Below are 9,764 nucleotides of genomic sequence, written 5' to 3'. Positions count from 1 at the left end.
GTGGAGAGTGGCAAGAGCAGGAAGGGGGCATTCAGAGGAGGAGGGTAGTAATGCCTAGAGCAGAGAGAGAGGCTGGAGGCTCCAAAGCAGGCCCAGGAGCTGTGGACAGGATCAGGCATGCAGGAGGCCAACTGGGAGGCTTCCTGGAGGAGGCAGTGTTTGGAGAGGTGCTGATTGACAGCTGAGATTCTGATGAGCCCCATGACTCAGGAGGCAGGGAAGGTTACTAGGAAATGCCGGCAAAGTCAGGGGACATTTAGCAGGTGACTGGAGCTGGGGTCCTGGAGCACTTCTGGACACGCTGTCGTCTGAGGCTACAGGAGGTGATGAAGCATGCTCAGTCTGGGGAGAAGAGAGCAAGATGGGCGAGCTCCGTTACCAGGCAAGGTCTGCCCAGGATGGAATTCAGACCTTGGCCACCACAAGCCTGGAAAACATGAGAGGGGAACACACACACACACACCTGCCCCGTGTAATCCAAAATAAAGTGTTATTTTAGGAATTGACACAGAACTTGCACGCTTCCTAAAATAAAACTAGCTTCCTTCGACCCTTTTTGATTGCAAAACTTACGTTCATCAGAGATGAATTTCCCAGCACCCAGGTTGCCCTCTCTCTCCTTTATTGTTCAGGCCCTACCCAGAGAACAAGGCTCTCTCCCTTTCCCAGGGCCTTTTTCACTTTTCCAAGACTTTTTCCCATCTCTTCTCTCCCAACACCTCTCCTTTCTCAGTCCCGTTAAAATCTGACCAACCCCGGTTCTCATGGGTCCCTTCTTCCCAGTATGACCTCCAACTTCCCACGGGCAGGAGCCTCTTCCCTTGGACTCTGCACCAGGCCTCCCTGAGGAGTTTCAGATGCTGACAAGACACAAAGGACATGTAGACAGAAGGACAAACCAGCACTGAACAAGCATGTGAAATAAATAAACCAATGAATGAATTATGGATTGGTAATTAATATTGCATGTCTGAGAGATGGAGGGTGACGGGGAGGATCTGGATTCTCTTTGTTCCATCCCACATGGAGGTTTCAATGAGGAGGGAAGGTTTTGAGGAATTTCTCTATTATAACACACCTCCAGTTGGAAAGGAAGGGCAGGGATCATGTCCCAATTTTGGCAGAACAGGACTCTGGGAGCCCAGAGAGGGAAAGTGACTCATTCAAGGTCACACAGCACGCCAGTGACAGAGCTGGGGCTATAAACAGATCTTCTGACTTCTGGTCAGGTGCTGTCGTCACCCGATTCTTCTGCCTTCCCCACAAACCTGCATGGAGGTTGGGCAAGACCGAGCAGGAGAGCGATTGGCCCTGATGCCCATCGCAGGGTTTTATTTTCTGAGCTGGCTTTCGGCAGCACGCACAGAGGGGAGCAGGACACACCTGACTGATAAAAATACTTAAAAACAGCCTTACAGGTCCTCTGCCCTCGCCTTATCCACCCACCAGCTGGCTTCGCACTTGCAAATTAGGCTCTGTCACCTGCCTGGTGGACACAGGCTGTTGCCAGCTGTGCCCTGAATCCGGAGACCAGGGTGTCAGGAGCCTTGGAATTGTGGCTTTCTCTGCCTCTGACTCATGTCTGGGAGTTTAAAATGCCCTGGAGAAACACCACCTTGACAGAACCCTCAATCTTAGGAGGTGCCCAGATTTAGGACCCAGACCTAGCCTACACTCAAGAGAGGGTTCACCCCAGGACATACAGACTTGCAGACACAGAGCCCTTTCCCTGGACGAGGCACTTTCTAAGCTTTCTGCATGTAAATTATGGGGATAAGCATGATTACTAACCCCCTGTTACAGACAGGGAGACTGAAGCCAGAGAGGTTAGGTGACTTGCCCAAGGTCACACAGCTGGTAAGCAGTGGAACGGGATTCAAGGCCAGGCAGGCTGGTTCCAAGGGACATGCTCTTAACCCCACAGAAGGAAAGGAGCCAACGTGGGCGGAGGGTCTTACTATGCACAGGAGGATTTGACATACATGATCGCATTCGGTACTCTTAAACCCATTCTACAGATGAGGAAATGGAGGTAAGAGGGTCCTTTAGAGAGACCTCTCTCAAGGCATAAGAAGGAAGGACATTTGAGAATGTCCTTAGGGTATCCTCTCAGGGCCAGGCCTCAATGGCCTGGACACCATTGCCACCTAGTGGCACTGTACCTTAAATACCAGCAGAACACCTATGGCCAAGACTCTGTGTCTTGAACAGGAGAGCAGTGTGGCTCGCTAGTGACCATCCTTTCTATTTGGGCTGTGGCCCTGGGCTGAGTTCACATTTGTAATGTCATCCTCAAAATTAATAATTGGGGGAAGGGAAGTCTGCGTACTGGTTTTTCAGGGTCCCCAGGGCTTTCGCACGCTTGGTTTTGTCCTGTCACCACACAAAATGTTACTTTGATGCTCACATTAAAAAAAAAAAAAAATGTTTATATTGGGCTGGGGATGTGGCTCAAGCGGTAGCACACTCACCTGGCATGTGTAGGGCGCTGGGTTTGATCCTCAGCACCACATAAAAATAAAATAAAGATGTTGTGTCCACCGAAAACTAAAAAATAAAATGTTTTTAAATTGGAACTTGAAGCCAGGGGCACTTTCCCACTGAGTTACATTTTCTGTTTTGTTTTTTTTTTTTTTAATTTTTCATTTTCAGTTAAGGTCTCGCTAAGTTACTGAGGCTGGCCTCAGACTTTCCATCCTCCTGAATCAGCCTCCCAAGTCACTAGAATTACAGGCATGTACATTCCCACACCTTTTTAGAGGAGGCCAGTGAATGTCCCCGCGGCATCAGTGATACAACATAAAGATGATCTAAAATTTGAAAGAATCAGAATTTCTTGACGGGGTCTCTTTGCTGGTGTCAGAAAAGTCTGACTAAGGTGGCACAGTGGGTGCTCCGCCAACAGTGGTGGGGACCATGCCTGGTCACCAGTGCTCTTCCCCAGAACATCAGGATCCTTGCTGGAAAGAGGACACCGGTGCTTCTTGCAGAAAAGAGACTCTCCTGGTTGTCATGGCTCCTCTCTGGCTCCTCAGGCACAGAATCTGCGGTGGCCCTAAGTGCAGGCAGGCCTCTGTCCCCCTCGGCCCTCTCTTTCCTACATGGCCCCCACCTGAGGCAGGACGGAGGGCCCCAGGCCCCCTCTGCACACACACTGCCCCTTCCCACAGGCCTGAATGCAAAGCAAGGAAGGCAGGCCACCGCCTGACTGCAGAACTGCTCAGGACAGGCAGAGCCCCTGTCCCACCCTCACATTACAACACATCCCCAACCCAAGCCCCTGAGCCCTGCTGCCGGGCCTGGCCGATACCTGAGCTCAGGGAGGGCAGCCGCTGGCAGGTGGACAGAGCAGGGGGCTTCCTGGGTGGACCTGCGGCCTCCGATCTGCAGCCCCTCTCCTCGGTGATGGGGGGTCACGGATGCAGGCCGCATCACTCCCCCGAGGACCTCTGAGTGGGGCGGTGAGATGGAGGGCAGGACTCCAGTGAGGTGACCTGCCGAATGTTCTCTCTGGATGCCCTTTATGACCCCATGTTGACAGTAGGGTTTGTTGTGGGCACAAAGTATGTTGGAGATTCATCTAAGGCTGAAGCAAAACTGAGCCAGACCAGAGATGTGCGGGGGCTGAGTCCCCAGCCACGTCACATCCCGAGAGGCCGAGGGCGGCATGTCCCACCAGGCCACCATCCTACACTCAGGGGAAGACTTGGCCTGCAGCACCCAGAGCCCTGCGCCCACTCCAGAAGTGGGGCCCCTCACCCTGCCTGGCTCCCTCTCGTCCCTCATGCTGGGACACGGGCCTCCCTGCATCGTCACCCAAACTCACACAGCAAATACCGACTGGGCATTTCCACATCTGAACACAGCCCCTTCATGGGACAGCCCTGTCATCACCCCTCTTTACAGATCAGGACACTGATCACGCCAGCCGCTCACCACCTGAGGCCAGAACATAACAATGACCGCGCTGCCTTCTGCTAGTTCCTGGGTAGTAGGCCAATTGGTGAGTCTCCAGGGATGTCCAGGCCTCAGTCTCCAGAAGCTGTGTATGTCTGTGGGGAGCCACTCCAAACGCACGCACCTGTAAGTCCTAGTGCACCAGGGGGATCTGAATGGTCACTGCAGTTGGGCTTTTCCCCACTCGGATAATGAGGTGTGGCCCTAGGAGTAGGCAGCACCCAGAGGGGTTGAGCTACACTCGCCTGTTCCTTTGTAATCCTACCCCTTTGCCCTTTTGGGGGTAGAATGTTACATGGAAACTCCCTGTGTGTCCCCTATATAAGAATAGTGGGGGCTGGGGATGTGGCTCAAGCGGTAGCGCGCTCGCCTGGCATGCATGCGGCCCAGGTTCGATCCTCAGCACCACATACAAACAAAGATGTTGTGTCCGCCGAAAACTAAAAAAATAAATATTAAAAATTAAAAAAAAAAAAAAAAAAGAATAGGGGCTCTGTCTTTCCAAGCACCCTTAAGGTCACAGAGCCGTCTCTGGATTATTGAAAAGGTAATTCTGTGTGGCTGCATGCTTTCTTTGTTGTTTTCTTCAGTTATTGGAATAATCAGATTTTGTGAGCCCAGCATTAGGTTGCCAGCAAGGATAGATGGCGATATATCTTATATTATAAAAACAGATCTTAGATGGGCACCGTGATGCACACCTATGATCCAAGTGGCCTTGGAGGCTGAGGCAAGAGGATTGCATGTTCAAAGCCAGCCTCACCAACTTAGTGTGGCCCTAAGCAACTTGTCGAGACCCTGCCTCTAAATAAAATATAAAAAGGGGCTGGAGATGTGGCTCAGTGGTTAAGTGGCCCTGAGTTCAGTCCCCGGTATTAAAAAAAATAATAATTCCAGATGTGATAAGTTATGGATTTTGAGAGATTATCCTAAATTATCTGGAGAGGCCTGATTTAATCACGACCCAGCCCTGCTAGCAACTTGATTTTAACCCTAACTTATCTCAGACTTCCATCCTCCAGAACTGGGAGAGAACAAATGCACGATGTTAAGCTGCTGAACATGCTATTGTTGTTACAGCAGCAGTAGGAAACTAATACACACTACTAGACTCCAACTCAAGGTTACTATTTCCATCTAACAGAGTGAGAAACTAAGACTTGGGAAGCTAAGTGACTTGCCCAAGTCCACACAGATAGTAACAAAGCCGGGATTTGGATTTGGACTATTCTAATAGACCCTGTTGCCTTGCTGACCAACGTTGGAACCCAAACCCATGGCTCTGGCTATTTCTACGTTATCTGCCGTATGGCTTGGGGTGCATGAGTTACACTCTTTGTGTCTCAGGGTTTTTTTTCTGTAAAATGGTGCTGTAACCATCACAGAGCTGGCTGGCAGTAAGTAGGCAGCCATTTTATCCATTATTGTTCTCTCTTATCCTAAATGGCCTGTAGGTTGCCCTGGCTCTTCCAGTCACAGGGCCGGGGACCCTCACAGAAGGCTCTGGTCCATCTGCCTCTGTGCCAGTACCACCTTCACAGATGACACCCTCCCCAGAAGCCAGAGAGATCAGGGGATCAAAGCACCGGGTTGGTAATAGGAGCTGACAGCTCCCAGCCCAGACACCAAGTGCACCTTCCACCCCCAGCCTCTGCTCTGTCTGCCCGCGAGGTGGATGCTGCAGGGAGACGTTGGAGACATCCTAGGGAAAGGCGAGTGTGCTCAGGCTCTCGTCCCTCTCCAGAAAACAGACCCAGGACAGCACACATAGCAGGTGAGTCTCACATGTGACCAGGTTGAGTGAGCGTTGGCAGGGCCTCTCCCTCTCTGGGTCTCTTCCCTGCTCTGAGCACAGCCAAGCATTTGATTCTCACAATGATCACATGAACATGAATGAGGTGCTCCCCGATTCTTGAATTTTTATCCCTGGAACACTCCTATCTCTGAGAGATGGTGTTATCTTTCCCATTTTGCAGATGAGAACAATGAAGCCCAGGGTGGGGTGGTGGGGGGGGGAACAAGTTGCTTTCTAGATGGTTCTGATTGCCGGCCATTTTGTCCAGTTTGGTTTCAGAACCTGATTTCTGAACCACCTGAGACAAGAAGCCTTCTTGGGCCTCAGAGTCGCCAGAACCCTCTTTTAATATGCAGCTTCCCGTGCCTCTTCTTCACAGCTTGTGATACAGCAGGGCTGGTGACACCCAGGAACCTGTCACTTTTAAAAGCTCCTCAGGGCACTCCCACGTGGGAGCTCAGCTACACTTAGAGAATCAAAGCTGTAAGATGTTTGCAAGTTCAAACAAATTCCTTGACATCAAGTAAGGCAGGAAGAGACCCTGAGATGACAGTAACTCCAACATCCCAAGCCTGCAGCTCTTTGTCACCCTCCACCGTCGGAGCTGTGGTCCCAGCCCCCCTTTGTCACTCATCTTCGAATCCTCGGAGCCTCTGGGGGCTCGCGGAGGATGCAGAGCGGCAGGCAGAACTCAGAGCTCTGTTCCTCCTTCCCCAGAACGAAAGGCACAGCTTGTGGAATCTGTCTGGAGGCAGAAAATCCACTCTTCACCTTGAAGGGAGAAAGCCGGGCACAGAAGACAGCTGGAGCGGGCCCAGGGCCGGCCCTCCAGTTTGCAGTCTAGGGCTGGGGAAGGGGGACTGCCATATGGCCGCAGCCTGGCTGCAGCTCCCAGCAGCCCCCAAACAAAGCAGAGGCATCCAAGAGGACAATGTCCTGCCCTTTACTCCATCAGAATGTCACGGCCCCAGCGGAGCCAGCAGTGGCTGGAAGTCTCTGGGAATCAAAGAATGGCTTTAGGAGTGACCCCGACACCTGATCTGCCTTCCCCTTCAGCTGTCCAGGCCCTGCAGGATGCAGGGAGCAGATGACGGCTTCCAGCCGAGGTGAGGGGGCCACCAGGAGCCTGCAGAGCAAGGCACCCCCAGGAGCGTTATTCATGTTTGGGCCTTCTTCCTGCTCCATCTGGCCCTCCCTGGCAGAGCTCCCGGCTCGACTTACCCCTGGCAGGGCCGTGTGTCCTGCCAACCCTCCGAGGGCCCGGGAGGGACGGGAAGAGATGGGGCGGGGAGTGGAGACGGGAGCCAATTCTTTCCCACGGTGCTGGACCACACAACCCGGAGCCCCAGGAGGACACTGCACATTTGGGCCGAGGCGGAACCCCAAGATTCTTTTGTGTCCCCTACCCACCCCTGAGTGACCGTAACGGTGCAGCCCTCAGCCCACATGGGGATGGGGCCTGCACGGGCACTGAGAGGGACCAGCCTGAGCTGGAATCTCTGGAGGTGGCACCAGCCATGCCCCCTCCTGTCTGTACCTGTCACTCCCCCACCAGGGGCTGGTGTCTGTTTCTCCTAGAATCCGGCCTGACCTTGTGATACTGTGGCCAACAGAAGGGCTCAGGGGTGACACCTGACCCTTCCTCATTGATCCTTAGGAGGCTTAGTGGCTCCTGCTTTAATGCTCTCTGGGGAAGCCACCTCTATGCTTTAAGGAAGCTCAAGTTACCGAGAGACCTGTCCCTGTGTAGGGAGGGAGTGGCCACATGGGGGTGGGGGGGGACTTGGAGCCAAGTTTTCTTGCCCTTCTACCTGCTCAGTAGTGACCTTAGAGTCGCCAAAACCACAGATAAGGTTTACAACACAACCAGAGACCAACAGCCAGCAAGGCGGAAAATCCAGATGGATGAGGACAAGCTACTGATAGTCACAAGACCATGCATCTGTGGGGGAGGACTCAGAGGGAAGCCACGGGGCAGCATCCGGTGGACAGGAAATCAGGAGACCTCAACAGGCAGCAGATATTCACCAGAAGGCAGGAGCCAATTTAAGGACTCCCGAAACTGGGTGACCAAGCCCAAGGGCCAAGGGTTCTGGAGGGTCTGGGGAGCTCACGGGGGTCTGGAAACAGGCACGGCAAGGCCACCTGCTCCGATGGGCCAGGATCCACCCTCAGGAGACACTGCTGGGCATGGCATAGAATTTGGAGTAGAATAGGGACAACAGAAATGAAGGATGGAGCCATGTGAGGTGGGGCACGCCTGTAGTCCCAGGGACCTGGGAGGCTGAGGCAGGAGGACCCCAAGTTCAAGGCCAGCCTCAGCGACTTAGGCCTTCGGCAACTCAGCGAGACCCTGCTTAAAAAAATAAAATAGAATAAAAGTAAAGGGCTGGGGATGTAGCTCAATGGTAAAGCACCCTGGGTCCAATCCCAAGTATCAAAAGAAATAAAGAGAGAAATGAAGGACAGGAAGAGAGTCTGAAACAAATGGGAATGGCAGTTTCTGATTTATTGTCTCTCCTCTCTGGCCTTCCCTTTGTTCCTCATATCAGATGAGCTCACAAAGATCTTCCTAGTACTGCCTCCTAGTGGCTCAGGAGGCTGAGACAGGAGAACAGCAAGTTCAAAGCCAGCCTCAGCAAAAACAAGGCTCTAAGCAACTCAATGAGCCCCTGTCTCTAAATAAAATACAAAATAGGGCTGGGATGTGGCTCAGTGGTTGAGTGCCCCTGAGTTCAATCCCCAGTACCAAATAAATAGAAATAAAATAAAATAAAGGCATGCTGTCCATCTACAACTACAGAGAGAGAGAGAGAGAGAGAGAGAGAGATTAGAAACAGTAATCAGCGAGTGTCCTAGATCCTGAATTGGGTGTTGAAATATCATTTCCCCTGGAAAGAGATCTGGCTTCTGGAGAAATGCCTTGTTTCAGGTCTAGATCAGAAAAGTACAGGATACAAGGTGAGCGGGATCCACTAGACGGACCCGCCAGCAGGAAAGCTCCTGAGGACTAACAGGATCACGTCAAAGAGACCCAGAAGCCAGGGGGAAGAGGCTCCAGCTGGAACATGGGGGCTTAATAAGGATAAGAATTACAATGGATTTAAATCAATCAAGTAGATTTAAATCTATGGGTTCATAATGCTATTAAAAGATAATTGCCAAGAATTTATTAATTTTGAAGAGTGGTACAATTTTAAAAAATGGATAAAGAATTTATCCTGCTTTAAATATATATGTCTATATGTGTGCGTGTGCCTGAGTTTAAATATAAATGAGACAAGGCAGCTCCTTATAGAAGTATGACAAGGAATAAATTAAAAAGAAACAATAGATTAGATATCATCTCTTTGGGGGATGTGGGGGACCAGGAATTGAACTCAGGGGCACTCGACCACTGAGCCACACCCCCAGCCCTATTTATTTTATTTAGACATAGGGTCTCACTGAGTTGCTTAGCGCCTTGCTTTTTCTGAGGCTGACTTTGAACTCGAGATCCTCATGCCTCAGCCTCCCGAGCCACTGGGATTACAGGCGTGCGCCCCGGTGCCCAGGGGGATATCCTCATTTTGATGTCTTCAGTGAATTGCCTGGTACATGGCATCAACAGCTGCTACACAGAAAAGAAACAGCCAGAAATTCAGTCCCTCCTAAGGGAAGGTCATACCGCTGCCTGATGTACTGCCAAAGGGATCTGAGCTGAGTCTGATGATCCCCTGGAGCCAGCGGCCAGTGTGCCAGAAATACTGGGAACTGAGGAACACATTGAACTGCACCATGTGTGTGTAACCAGCAAAACCCAGACTGCAAGACCTGACCACAGGAGCGACACCCGTCATGCCCCTGTTCTACTGGCTGGAGTAAGTCACAGGTCCTGCCACACCCAACAAGAAAATGTTATCCAAGAGCATGACTCATGGGTATGGGTCACTTAGTGTGTGTTGGTCTCTCTCTCTCTCTCTCTCTCTCTCTCTCTCTCTCTCCTTTTTTTTTTTTTTTTTTTTTTTTTTTT

The 9,764-nt window shown here is 51.5% G+C and overlaps 1 long non-coding RNA gene across 1 annotated transcript in view; it reads right to left on the bottom strand.

Moving 5' to 3' along the window:
• Positions 1–235: 235 nt before the first annotated feature.
• Positions 236–9,764, bottom strand: part of LOC125617421 — a 21,951-nt gene continuing 12,422 nt past the window's right edge. The window contains exon 4 of the long non-coding RNA XR_007348405.1: positions 236–273. This is a non-coding gene — a long non-coding RNA (uncharacterized LOC125617421). The remainder of the gene's footprint in view (positions 274–9,764) is intronic.

This window comes from Marmota marmota, unplaced genomic scaffold (assembly GCF_001458135.2).
Source record: "Marmota marmota marmota unplaced genomic scaffold, marMar, whole genome shotgun sequence".
NCBI classification, from domain to species: Eukaryota; Metazoa; Chordata; class Mammalia; order Rodentia; family Sciuridae; genus Marmota; species Marmota marmota.
This window is presented reverse-complemented; position numbering and strand designations above follow the sequence as displayed.